This window comes from Anser anser, assembly GCF_964211835.1.
Source record: "Anser anser genome assembly, chromosome: 6".
Taxonomy (NCBI): Eukaryota; Metazoa; Chordata; class Aves; order Anseriformes; family Anatidae; genus Anser; species Anser anser.
Window position 1 is genome coordinate 14,724,876 of NC_139726.1, and position 9,383 is coordinate 14,734,258.

Here is a 9,383-nt window from a genome sequence, read left to right on the forward strand (position 1 = left end):
CCTCAGTTTTTCTGCCCACTGCTACTTTACAGCCTTCCAAAAAGCATTTCCCCAGCCTGTTGCCCGGTGTCTCTCAGGAAGCTGGTGACAGCAGTTCCTCAGTGATAAGATGGAGATAAGGGGGACAGAACCAGACCCACTCAGACAAGTCTGAGGCTTCCTTGCAGCTGGAGCAGCCACATTTACATGCACTAAACGAAGACCAGGCTCAACTGTTTCCATGTTAATTGCCCGGCTGCTTTAATTGGATATGGGCTTCTGAGCCCCGCAGTAAGCTGCGTGAAAAGACAAAGCAGTATGTACCTCTTATCTCCTTAATCTTGGCTTGCCCGGTGCTACACGATCAGCACACGTGTTCCTGTACTGAACTGGCCACGAAGCTGATGGGTTCTTTGGCAAGAGAAGGAAGCAGTGATACTCTACAGGTGAAGTTACTGTTCAGACCCTGACCTGAGGGAAGGCCGCTCTGCTCCCAGCACTGCTCTCCCCCAAGCAATTTTGGTCAGCGAATGGAGCAGAAAAGGGAACTGTAAAGAAACACTGCCACAGGCCTGATTTTATCCTTCGTTACTGATGTAAAGAACCCAACCAGAAGCAAGCAGAGGTACCCGATTTTGGCTACCGCCAGGGCGAGGAGACGCGACATGGGGTACAGAGCTACTATGGGAAGCTGCAGTGAAATTGGCAACCTCTTTGGGCCCTCCACCACATCACGAGGCAAGATGAATCAATAATACGTATCGAGCTGGGAAAGTTAATCTGCATCCAGAGCATCATAACAAATTAAAAGGAAATAAAATCAGTACAACTCCGCTGGCTCTCATTACCGGCACAGTGAAGAGTAATTAAAATCCATGGGCCAAACTCAATGCTGGAAGAACTCTTCTGAAGCCGGGGGCGCTGTACAAGGGCACTGCTTTTTCCAAATGCTGTGTGTTGCAAACAGCAGCAGGAGCAGGCAGCAGACAGGGCAGGGTAAGCAGGGAAGCCCTTCAGAGGCGAGGCATCCTAGGCATCCTGCTCCTCGCTCCTCCTCAGAGGAGTCATGTCGCCCACCCACTGCCTCGGGGCTGAATCTCCCTGGCTCCTGGCACTCAGGTGCAGGGTTCCTGCCCTGCTTACAAGGCCCCCCCAAGCCAACGCACAGCCAGCTTCCACCAGCCCTGGCTCACCCCCGCCCTGCTCTGCCTTTTCCCTGCTCCCACCAAGCTGCACGCTCCCCTCTCATCCCGCTCCCAGCACAGCCACCCTCGCTACTCCCTCTCTTCCTCGCTAGAGAAATTCCTTTTCCCCACCACCGAGCACCCTCCGCTACCAGCCCAGGCTCTTAACCCATCTTTGCACGCCTTGCTGTGAACTCCTCTCCCTCTGGCCTCCCCGCATCCCAAAGGACTACCTACCACCCGCCCCCCGAGCAATCCCCACTTCGCTCCCACAATAGCTTTGATGCAGCAGTGTGAATTACCAGCCGGAGCCACGCTTGGAGCAGCTTCCCCTGCTCACACCTCGGTACCTGCTCCTCCGTGAGGCCCTGCATCAGCTCAGCTCCGTGGCTGCCTCCCACAAGTGGAAGAGGGACGCGTGACACAGACAGCACGTCCTCTGTCACCGCGCTCCGCCTGCCTCAGCAGCCACCGCAGCACGAGGTGAGCGCAGAGCCACCATGCAGGTACCCGGAGAGGTGTCCTGAACGTCACTTAACCCAAAAAGGATTGTGGTTTAGGTCTCCCCACCGCACCACGAGCACCTCACGGCATGCTGCTGACTCTCATCCCTCCGGATGGAGCAGAGGCAGCAGGGAGCTTCTTCCCATGGCGACCCAAAGCCACCCGGCACAAAACCGGGTTACGCACCGATGCACGCGGCGCTGCCGTAAGCACGGAGGGGTCGGCTGACGTGCCTGTGGCTGTTTCTGGGCTGGGCTGCCTGTCTTATGGATTTGCTTCACGCTGCGGCTACAGCGAAGCCTGAGGTGTGTTCTGACAGCCAGGGTAGGAAGCGCTGCAGTTATCGCTCCCCCGTCTGACTGGGGAGAAATAACAGAAGTAGCACAGTGGTGTAGAGGAGCACTGACTGTGTCCGCTGGGACACGGCCGTACAGCAAACAGGTGAGAGAGACCCTGGGGTAAAGGACAGAAAATCTTCCCAGAAAGATGTGACCGGCTGTGGCAGCACAAGGCTACCAGCAGAGCTGGCTCGCAGAGCCTGGAGCTCATCCTCCCCGTGTCCTGGGACTCTACCAAAGACGCTGTACATCTTAATCTTCAAGAGCTGATCAGCACGGGGGCTGCTTATCAGCAAGGAAGGCTTCCGCAGCCTACTGCTTCCTCTTCCAAAACCAGATTTGCTTTTCTTTTTTTCCCCCCACCTGTAACTCTGGCTGCTGTCTGCCCTCAACAACACCGAGCTTCCACAGCAGCCGAGCTAACGACTTGTGAGGTCTTCCCGCTGCGGGCACAGCTTCTCCAAGCACAAGGCTCTGCCTTCCAAAGCCACGCCGTGCCCTCGGAGCAGGAAGAGGACTGCCACATCGCGGCTCGCAGGCAGGTTATCTTGCGTTGCACAAACCTGACTGCCCACAGGCAACAGAGCTGTTGCAACAGCTGCGGTAAAAAATGGGGCACATCAGTGCAAAACAGTTAAGTACCGCAAACCAGGCCTCCTGAGGGAGCGCTGAAAGAGCTCCGTGTAATTGAGAGGTCTCCGCTCAGCTCAGGCCTGAGGTTTGCCCAGGTTAAACTACCACAGCGAGGATCAGCAACGAAACCGTATCGATCCTCACAAGAAGCAGTGGAACCACATCCTAAGGCAAAGATGAATATGATCCGAGCGTGACTGCGGTAAGTTACTGTCTGTAACACAGGCTAAAACAAGAACTTGGTTAATTACAAATGGGTCTCAAGTCATGGGAAATCTCTTGTCTCTAGTGCTGTCAGGCAACTGGCTTGAATTCAGCACACAGCTTGGGTTCTCAGGCCTGGTATGACCAGAAGAGAGGAAAAAGTTTACGGTGTTCACATTTTGGGAAGGGAAATATCCTGTAAGAGATGACCTTGCATCTCCTGTCCAAGGAGTCTTCCTGCTGCCTTATTCAGAAGTGAGCTCTGAGCACTCCAGCTCTTTGTCCACGTGGATTTAGGGAGGAGAAACACCAAGAGCCAGAAGGCTCTCAGCAGACTGCCCACTCAGCACTGATTAGCGCATCTTTGCCCCAAAGCTACGTCCTCTGCAGCTTGGGATTGGAGCTGCGAATGATGCAGGAAAGGGAGCAGCTTGTCCTTTGTGCCAACATCTCGCAGTCGCTGCCTGCAGGCGGCTTTGTGCTCCGACCGCAGACTGGGGGAACCGAAAGCCCCTGCTCTTAGGAGCAGGCTGGAAGGGCTGGCCACGGCGCCCTGAGTGACGGGAACACCTCAGCACCGAGCTGATCACTGTCACTGACGCCCTGTTAGTCCTGAGGACGCAGCTGCCATTCAGCACCGACCACGGCTGGAGCTATTTCTGCTCCACTCACACTCCGAGCTGCTGCTTTACCTCTAGATCTCTGCAGGGTGGGCTTTCCGAGCAAGGTCCCCAAGATGAGAGCAGACTTGATCACAGCACTGGCAGGCGAGTTGTCCTTGAGGCAAGCTACAAAGTCAGCAGATAAATCTGTCACAGCAGCTCTGCCCGGCTGTGACACCGGGAGCTAACGTGTATCACTGCTGCGCTAGGTCTGAGCGGAGCTGTCTCTCCTCAGCGTCCGAGGGTCCTTAATTCCCTTCCTCCTAGGGGGGAAAAGCCTTCCACGAGAGGCTCAGCCGTGCGCTGACAGCCTTGTGAATCACCCACTCGAGGTCGAAGCCACTGCCACCTTTCAGTCACCAAGTGCCTTCAGGCAGAGGGGGGCTGCCCCGTCACAAACAAATGAGTTTTGACAGGGCACTGCCAGCTCCGCTCCCGGATGCCAGGGAAGGCCCAGGAGGGGCCGTGCAGTGCCTGACTGGAGCAGCTCTAGCCCCATACCTACAGTGCAGTGTCTGGCTGCTTCTGCAAGCACCGACAGAGAAGCAAGAGTGTAAACTCCCACTAGCATCTGCTGAAGCTTCATCTCCCCAAGGAAAAATATTTTTTTTTCTTACACGTATCTTTAAGCATTTCAGCAGCAGGGGAGGCAAGGGCGTAGACACTCTCACTAGCTAAAAACACTCGCAAAATACAAATCCGTGACCAATTCATAAGAAAGCACTGCTGCACTTTGACTTCCTGCCTAGGACAGGAGATGGAGAAGGATTTCAGAAGCATCGTTAGTTCATTCCTGGAAAGGAGCCTTTAGGACAGGTGCTGTTTAATTCCCCATTAGGTTATTTCTAGGAGATGAGGGGACTGTCTCAAACCCAGGTTCTAAAAGGTCTACAGAGGACCCTGAGTTATTCCAGGCCCCAAGCTGTTCCATAGCTGAACAAATAACAAAAGACGGTGGATTTTTTTTTCCTTTCTCCCCTTGTGCTTCACCTTGAAGCAGCTGTTAGCGAAGCCAGAAAACTCCTCTGCCCCTCAGTGTATTTAATGCAGCCTTGGCAAAGGAACCGCAGTCTGTCATCTCATGAATATGGGAATTGCCTAATTCTCCAGCTATTCTCATTACCTCAGCCTGAGGGTCCCAGCTTTCCATAACTAATTCCTGAAATCACAGACTTCCCACTGTCCTTGCTGTCCTTGAGCAGCAAACGGCAGCTCCTCACACAACGCTGCTGGTGCCTGCTGCGGTAACGGGGAGCAGGGAGGGCTCTGGGGACGAGGAGCCTGATCCCAGCTCTCCTGTGCACTTCCCAGAGCTGCCCATCCTTTGGCGATGTAACTCACAGCAGGGTGTTTTGAAACCAACCAGCGCTGCGCAGCTCACTGCAGTGGCTCAGGACCGGCCTAGCAGCCCTGACGGCTGGGCAGTGGGCTGGCAGCAGTAAAACACAACCCCGTGGCAGCAGAGAACCCCTTGCTCTGCTCCCAAAAGCCTCTGAGCTCCCCGCCTCCTTCCCCCCTGCAGCTCCCACCCTTCATCCCCACGGAGCAGGGGCTTGCAGCGCTTCCCACCTGTCGCTTCATTTCCCCCCCATCACGTATGTTCGCAGTCCACCTTCCTTCCCCGCGTCCACGCATCCATCTTCTCCTCCCTCGTCACTTCTCCCAAGCTCACTGGTGCTGCCAGCCCTGTCCATCTTCCCAAGACTCACAGCTGAAGCTGTTCCTCTGCTGCAAGGTGCTAATGGCTGCCAGGAACCAGCTGCGAGGGCTGCTGCGAGCTGCAAAGCAGATGGAAGCCGAGGCTGAGCTAATTACGAAGCAGGGACTGCGAAACTCGTGCAGGCTCTGGCCGGAGGAGCCTCGTTTGTTCCCGGGGACAAGCGGGTGCATCCTCGGCATGTCAGCAGGTGACGGCTGAGCCGGGCAGCCACCAAGCCGCGGACAGCTCTACAGACCTGGGCAAAGAACGGGCACGTTACGCCTCCTCGGCTCACAAACACCCATGACTGCTGCTGCCGAGCTGCCCTGGACAAGCAGAACGCGCTCACACTGCAGCAGCAGCTGGGGAATCTTAAGGGCCAGGCTGCCGGGGAGCACAGGCAGCAGAGCCCTTCTCAGCGGCCAAGACACAGCTAACGGGGGCGCAGGTTACTGAGTCCGGATTGTGGCAAGGTGGAAAGAATCACAAGCTCTTCCCGTTCCTTTTGTGATACGGGATTTTTTTTCCTGGAGTTTGCCAAAAGCGTATCTGCACTGACGCTAACTAAAAAGTGGATTACGTCTTCTAGAGGCTCCATCTTCATGCTTCACAACTGGCTACATGGAAGCAGCAGCAGGAATCACCTTGGAAGTCCATGGTTTTGTAACCAGAACCTCCCTTCCAATTAGTCATATTACAGGGCTGTAAATACGGTAGTTCCATCAATAGCATGGAGCAGTCATGCTGCATTTGTATTAACATAAATGAGTGCTAATGTGCCATAGAGCTAATCTGATATGACAGTAATTGGCTGGTGCCCAGCAGTGGAGGCCCTGGAGCTATGCTTGCTCCCTCTTCTCTACAGGAACTGTCCCTCCGAAACGCTGGAAAGGAACCAAACTGCGAAACCGCAGCTCGCCTGCCAGCAGTAAGTGATGCCTCTTGCAACTGCATTGCCCTGAGATGCCTGGCCTCTTGTTTCTTGGGGGGTGTTCGTTAGAGAGGAACTTTTAACTCCTACAAAGTCACACAGTAAGAAATAAGGGTTGCCAGCATATCTCATAAGGCCGGATCAGCCTGCCCAGAAATCTGCAAACACCAGCTGGGTATTAAGACCCAGAAAAGGCATAAGAGCACTCAGCCTGCTCCTTTCCCTTTCCCCTGTGGCTACTGGGAGCTATACAATGTCACCCGGTCGGCAGTAGGCGTTTCTTACACTGGGGTAGCTTTAGGCTTTGTGAACACTTTGGGGCAATCATTGTCCTGTGCTGTGCCCTACAGACAGGGCAGCGAGACTTAAACCTGAGACTGCAGCCGGGGTTCTTCGGTTAAAAACCTTAAAGGAGATCGATAGAAGCACCGGATGGGAACCAGACCTCGCACACAGCCCACCTCCTGTCCAGGCTTCTCTTTCGTGAGGCAGGCTGTCACACGCATCACGGTCGGTGGCCAGGCTTTCTGCATTTACCTCGTCAGCCCCGTGCATGCCCTGCTGTCTGGCTGCCCACTGCCTTGCCTAAAGCAACCTCACCCACCACGGAGCTCCTGGGTTCTGCCCCAGTACAGACCAAGCAGCCACCACGGACCTGTTTTAAGCAGAAACCACTCTTCTCACGCTTACAGGCACTGAAATTTTGGCATACGCAACAGCAGTATCTCAAAACCCCGGAGCACACGTGGCCTGCAGCGCCCAGAACAGCTCGTGGGGCAGCCGATAGAAATAAGAGACGATTTCATAGAGGACGTGGGGATGAATACCTCCATCAGCAGCCCTAGGATCTGTGACACCCAGTTCAGGTTAGGGACGTGACTTCGATCTCTCAGCTCCCCGCTCCCCCACCTGCCCAAGGGCTCAGTAAGGCGTCTGCAGCTTGCAGCGGGGGGCTCTGAGCCTCAAAGGACGGCTGCGAAGCGTTTTGGGAGCGGTGCACGAAGATGCCCTCACCGCCCCCAGGCCTTCCCTTCCCTTCCCTTGCCGCCGGCAGACCCGTGCCCCCCCACACACACCCACCCCGCCTCGCAGCGCCACAAAGGCGAGGGCTGGGGGAAGGCAGGGGTGCAGCCGCCCGGAGCATCGCCTCGCCCGGCTGCAGCGCGGTACGAGCGGCACGGGGAGGCTGGCGGAGGCAGCCCGGGGCTCCCGGCAGCCGAGCGGCACGGCACGGCCCGGCACCGCGGCGGAGGGCGAACGCGGGCAAACCGCAGCGGCACGGAGCCCCCCTCCACCCCACCCCGAGCCCCCCGCTACGGAGAGAGGCGAGGCCGCTCCTCGCCGCGCTCCGGCCCCGGTACAAGGGCCGTCTGCCGTCCCCGTCGCCGTGCCCGTACCCACCTGCGGCTCCCGGCCCCGCCGCTCGTCCCGCGCCCGCCCGGCAGCGCCGAGCCCCGGCCCGCAGCCGCCGCCCGCCCCCCGTGCGCCCGCGGGGCCGGGCCCGGCTCAGGCTCAGCCGCCGCCATGGCAACGGCGGGAGGGGCGGGGCCGCCGGGAGGGGAGCGGCGAGGGGGGGGTCGGGGGGGAAAAGCCCCTCTTTGGGGTCCCTTCGGGCTCGGTGCGTGCCCCTAGGCACGGCTGCGGGGTGCTGGGTGTGACCGAGCGCCGGCCTTTTGTCTGAGAGCCAGCCCGGGGGGCTGCTGGCCTCGTCCCTCGCCCTGCGGCGGGGGCTCGGGGCTGCGCCAGCACAGAAACGCCCTCCCCGTGCTTCCCGCTCCGTGCCCCCCGAGGCGGGCTGTGCGCTGCCCTCCCTGCTCCCCGGTGCCTCACCGTGAGCGTGACGGGTGCCACTCGAGCCCCTCGCAGGCCGCAGGGATGTGGCGAGCTTCGCGGTGCCCTCGGTTGCCGCTAGGATCCGGCGCCGCAGCGCTGCCCGGCCGCGTAACGCCGCTCTGAGCCCGCCGGGTTTCGGCTCGTGGAGCTGCAGGGCTCCGGGCTGCTGACAGCATGGGTGAGACGAAGCTTCCCAGATCGGAATTGCTTGGGTCTATTTTATTTTTTTTAAGTGATCTTGCTTGGTTTAAGGATGTAATTAACTCTGCAGAGAGAAGCTGATTTTGGAGAGAAGTACATAGAACGACAGCCCCGAGCTCTGCCTGTGTCCGACATCTGATTTACACAAGTGTTTTTTTTCCCCTTTGAGGCCTGTCAGACTCCCATGTCACCTTCGCAGAGGGGGCTTTCAGTAGCATCATGCTCACAGAGCGTCCTCCACCAAGGGCTCTCAAATCACAAACACCACACACAAAGCCTGCAGTAAGCCTCACCTCGGAGAGGAAGAGACAGAACTTGCCCAGGGTCCCAGAGGTGTTCCCTATAACCTCTTCACCGAAGAGCTTTTCACTGTACACAAGGACACCCGGAGGATGTCTCAGCGTTGCTGTGCTATAAAGAAGGATGGTGAGGAGAACCTGGAGACCTATTGCCATCAATGATCTTTACAGCTCCTGCTGCTAAGGGCTGCCTCCTTTTCTTGCGCGTGCTCGTTTATAGATAGCCCTGACCCCGCAGCTTGGAGAACGCTTCCATTTCTCCTTGCGCTTGGTGTACGTGATGTTCCGCAGCGGAGAGCAGGTCTCTGTACCTGGTTTGGCTCCTGTGGAAATGGGCAGTGGAAGACCGAGAGGCGAGAGGTGGAATAGCATCTGGGCGATCTCCTGTCCCCGGCTCCGTGCTCCAGTTACAGCCGCTCTGAAAGGCCAGGAGATGCCCGTGGACTTAGCAGCGTAGCGCTGAAGCTCATGCCCGTGTCCCTGCTGGAGATGAGCATCCTGTTGCTTGCGAGTCCAATTACAGCTAAAGCTGGGGGGAAAAAAAAAAAACAAACACAGAACCAACTGTCTGCGTAAATAGGAATTTTCCTCAGCTGCAGGAGCCAGCAGAGGACACTGCTTTGCCTCCTGCTCTGAAAGGGCTGTGTGGTTTTTGTTCCTTTTGCCACCATCTTGCTGCTCCATGACCTTCTGGTGGCACCTTTGGCAGGAGAACAGTTGCTGCCCGTTCTATTTTATCCACATCCGTCAGAGAAGTTTGTTTTCCAGGTTGTTTGTTGCTGCTGTAGCAATACGGCTCCTGTGTAGCTTTACTTAGGAGAGGGAAGAAACAAAACCACATGACAAACGGGCCCGATTTATCACAGCAACAGAAACCTGCAATTCAGCTCAATCGCCCCCACAGGCCAGCTTAGAC

The 9,383-nt window shown here is 57.0% G+C and overlaps 1 protein-coding gene across 4 annotated transcripts in view; it reads right to left on the bottom strand.

Annotated features, from left to right (window-relative positions):
* Positions 1-9,383, bottom strand: part of LOC310901637 (uncharacterized protein) — a 51,704-nt gene that overhangs the window by 41,726 nt on the left and 595 nt on the right. Inside the window, exon 2 of one of the 4 annotated variants that reach the window (XM_083841601.1) lies at positions 7,965-9,279. The gene's annotated coding sequence lies outside the window, so the exon portion shown is untranslated. Of the gene's footprint in view, positions 1-5,073; positions 5,460-7,535; positions 7,656-7,964; positions 9,280-9,383 lie in introns of those variants that run through there. The other 3 variants (XM_083841602.1, XM_083841604.1, XM_083841599.1) reach the window with 3 other exon arrangements.